Here is a 3,590-nt window from a genome sequence, read left to right as displayed (position 1 = left end):
GTCCAACTACACCCCACACTACAAATTTCAAGCCCCCAGGATTTGTCCTATCACACCAGACTATGCAGCAGGGCAGAGCAGCTCCGGCACAAATATGTGCAGACACCCGTGACACAGGACAGGACGTGACAAACAAAGGGGACACAACAGGGACAGAAATCTCTTGGCAAGAAGGACTGCAAGGACCGAGAGATTGCAAAATGAGAGGACTGAGGTGAGACCGATGGTGCGCTGACGATGCTCAGAGAGCCCTGGAGTAAGAAGATGCTAACTGAATGATTTATTGCAAGAACTGCAAAGATGGATGCCCAAGAATCCTACTGTCAGAATCCTCTACCTATCCTTGCTTTCTTACAAGTCTGAATCCGCAATAATGGATCCTTGCAGGCTGCAGCTGTCCCTTCAGCTCAGAACAAGACCTTCAAAGACATCTGACCAGAAGCTTCTAAAGAGAGATGCGCTTCTCATGCCTATCAGAGAGCCTGAGACAAAAGTCCTATGGCATTGGTGCCAGGCCAAGAAATGCAGAGATCACAGATGCCAAGAATGATGCCAGGCTTTCTGACAGGCCACTCAAAGGGCTAAGAAAAAAGACATGAGACATACAAACAACACATAATGCACAATAGACAAGTGACAATACACACCGGGACTGCTCTGCCCTCCTGACCACAGCACTGGGATCAAAAGTGACACTTTGCTTTTGTGTGGCCGTAAGATGACTTTTCCTGGATAGCCTCATCTCCAAGCCTGACTCAAAAATCCCTCCCAGGGAGTCCTGATGCAGCAGCCCCCTTCCATCCCCTCTGTGAGTCATAGCCCTCAACTTATCTCTTGCATGTCCAGGAAGGAGAATCCACATCAGGTGCAAAGGAAGGCCACCAGGCTGTCTGGGAGGTTCCTGCTGTCACCGGGCTGTCGTCTCCTAGTATGTCAGGATAAAGAAAACCAGACATCAGTGCATCATCTTAGCAGCACATCGACCAAAACCCAACAAGTCTGCTACTCACCGCCTCCTATGAGTGACTGGGTCCTCGGGCCGCACGCTTCAGCCGAACTCCGAGACTGACGCTGTCGTCTCAGAGGAGACGAGGTGATGTAGCACAGCTGAGAACTGAGCGGACCCCGGCTCCTCCTCGATACCTCCCCGACTCACCACAACTCCTTGGTCATTCCTGAGGGCTACTCAGAAGCAACCTTTAAATAGAAAATTTCAAGGCTTCATCACAGGGTCCTGCAATACCTCCACAGGGCTCACAAGAGCAGCAAACCTGGTCCATCGGCCGGTTGATGACAGGGGCTTGGCATAACCTGAGCAGATTGCCTAAGGCACACAAACAAGAACAGAGACAGAGTTGCACCGGAACTTGAGACCCCAGCAATAACAGCTGCTTCTGCCCACTGCTCACCTTGCCCACTTGAACTTGACTGTTGCTATATGCCTTTACTTCCTAAAATAAAGAAAAAGAAAAATGCTGTAACACAGAGTCACCATTTACACTCCCCCTGCACAGACAAACAGGGACTGACCTGCTCAGGGGAACCTACTCACCTGGGATGGGGTGCTCTGCTATGGATTTTATCCATCTGCATCTGAAAGAAAGTCAGGACAAAAGTCAAAGGGCTGCAGGACAACTTCACAGCTCCAGACATCTTGGGTCAACCTAGGAATACCAGGTAGAGACCAACTACACCCCACACTACAAATTTCAAGCCCCCAGGATTTGTCCTATCACACCAGACTATGCAGCAGGGCAGAGCAGCTCCAACACAAATATGTGCAGACACCCGTGACACAGGACAGGACAAACAATGGGGACACAACAGGAACAGAAATCTCAGGGCAAGAGGAATGACTGCAAGGACCGAGAGAATGCAAAATGAAATGACTGAGGTGAGATCGATGGTGAGCCGCTGAGGCTCAGAGAACCCTGGAGGAAGAAGATGCTAACGGATTTATTTCTTCCAAGAACTGCAAAGATGGATGCCTGTAAATCCTGTGGTCAGCATCCTCTACCTATGCGCATATTCAAGAAGACATCATAGATGCTAAGAATGATGCCAGTTTTCTGAACGACTCCTCAAAGGGCTACAGTGAAAGACATGAGACACGCAAACACATACAATCTTATGAACTCCAGGACATTACAGCCCATGGCTAGAAAAGATGGATGGTGATATGGCTGGGAGCAAGGCCTCAGAACATGTCCTACTCGACGCTTCTGCGATGTGACTCGGAAACACGGCCGAGCCCGCCAGTAAAAGAACAAATGATATCGGCATCATGCAGAGAAGTGCGAGCGTTCAAGAACCTACTGCTGATGCTTGTGGTAAGGGCCTCGAGGGGAAAGAGGCAGAGATATCTGATCCGAGGGACCCCAAAGACACACTAGGTAACACAGTATACACCGGACAACACAACACAGACTGGAACTGTTCTGCACTGCGCACCCTACAGCTGTTAGCAAAGGTAGAGCCTCTCCTTTTGGGTGTCTTGAGAGGGCATTGCTTTTCCCCCTGCTAATTTTTAAATCTGTCCCAGGAATTTCCAACCCACTACTCTCCTATCATCCCATCTCCAGGCGGTGGCCCCCAACTTATCTTTTGGATGACCGGTGATGTGAGTCCATGCTGGACCTGAAATGAGTATGCCTCAGAGCACCTCTGCCACAATTGCCTGTTAACCTCTCAGTCAGCTGCAATAAAGTAAACCAAAAACAACATATGAGCTTTGTGTTATATGGGCCAACTCCCAGCAAGTCGGCTACTTGTCCTCTCCTGAGTGTGCCTAGGTCCTTGAGTCTCTGGCTTCACACTGAGTCCAAGCGTGTTATTGTGAGTGGCACCTGGGTTAGAGAGAGAAAGTTACATAGCATTTCTCTGACTGCAATGGATGAGCTTGTGTGCTGTAGACACTGTTTCTCACCCTGCTGCCCTCAAAACCACCCACAATAACTCCTAAATAGAGTCATTAAAAGCTTTTCACCCTCCCTCTCCTAATCACAATGCTTAACTCATTTGAAGCCTCAATCTCAAATATCATCTTGGACACAGAGCAAATCCCTTTTGTGACATTATGAATCTGCTGAAAAATGTACTCCACTTGACACAATCTGGAATTTCAGAAAGTTGCATTCCTCAAAAAAAAAAAAAAAAAAAAAAAAAAACAAAAAAAAAAAACCCAAAAAAAAAAACCCCAAAGAACAAAAGCAGAAATTACAAAAGCACCTTACCACTCCCAAACCCACAATCCAAAAATCATGAACTTAAATACTCTCTATGCTCCATGCTGTTTTCCTCACAGTATCTTCAAAGCTCCTGTTGCTTTACATACCCAAAAGCACCTGCTGAAAACAAGCTGATATAAGCTGAGAGAGCTCTTACCTTAGCAGATCCCAGAGAGAGAATGAAGCACCTTAGCAAAGGCTGGGGTTAATATACCCCTGATGGGCCCCGCCTCTCGTTACCACAGCACCTGGGAAGAGGGAGGGGCAAATCCCACCAGGTATAAAAGCCCTCAAAGCAGCTGCAGCTGTTTGGCTCCACTCACTTGAATTTGAGAGGGGTAAGGGGCTTGCTGTAGGAGAAAA

General features: G+C 48.0%; 1 long non-coding RNA gene across 3 annotated transcripts; it reads right to left on the bottom strand.

Annotated features, from left to right (window-relative positions):
- Nucleotides 1–247: 247 nt before the first annotated feature.
- Nucleotides 248–3,143, bottom strand: LOC135293289 (uncharacterized). 3 transcript variants are annotated; one of them, XR_010355382.1, is made up of 6 exons: nt 2,638–3,143; nt 1,553–1,593; nt 1,410–1,451; nt 1,272–1,324; nt 1,011–1,197; nt 248–925 (listed from the first exon to the last, which is right to left on the bottom strand). It is a non-coding gene; the product is annotated as an uncharacterized LOC135293289 (long non-coding RNA). The 3 variants fall into 3 exon arrangements; XR_010355384.1 differs by having other exon boundaries at nt 1,011–1,182; XR_010355383.1 differs by lacking the exon at nt 1,272–1,324.
- Nucleotides 3,144–3,590: the final 447 nt, after the last annotated feature.

Source organism: Passer domesticus, unplaced genomic scaffold (assembly GCF_036417665.1).
Source record: "Passer domesticus isolate bPasDom1 unplaced genomic scaffold, bPasDom1.hap1 HAP1_SCAFFOLD_99, whole genome shotgun sequence".
NCBI classification, from domain to species: domain Eukaryota; kingdom Metazoa; phylum Chordata; class Aves; order Passeriformes; family Passeridae; genus Passer; species Passer domesticus.
This window is presented reverse-complemented; position numbering and strand designations above follow the sequence as displayed.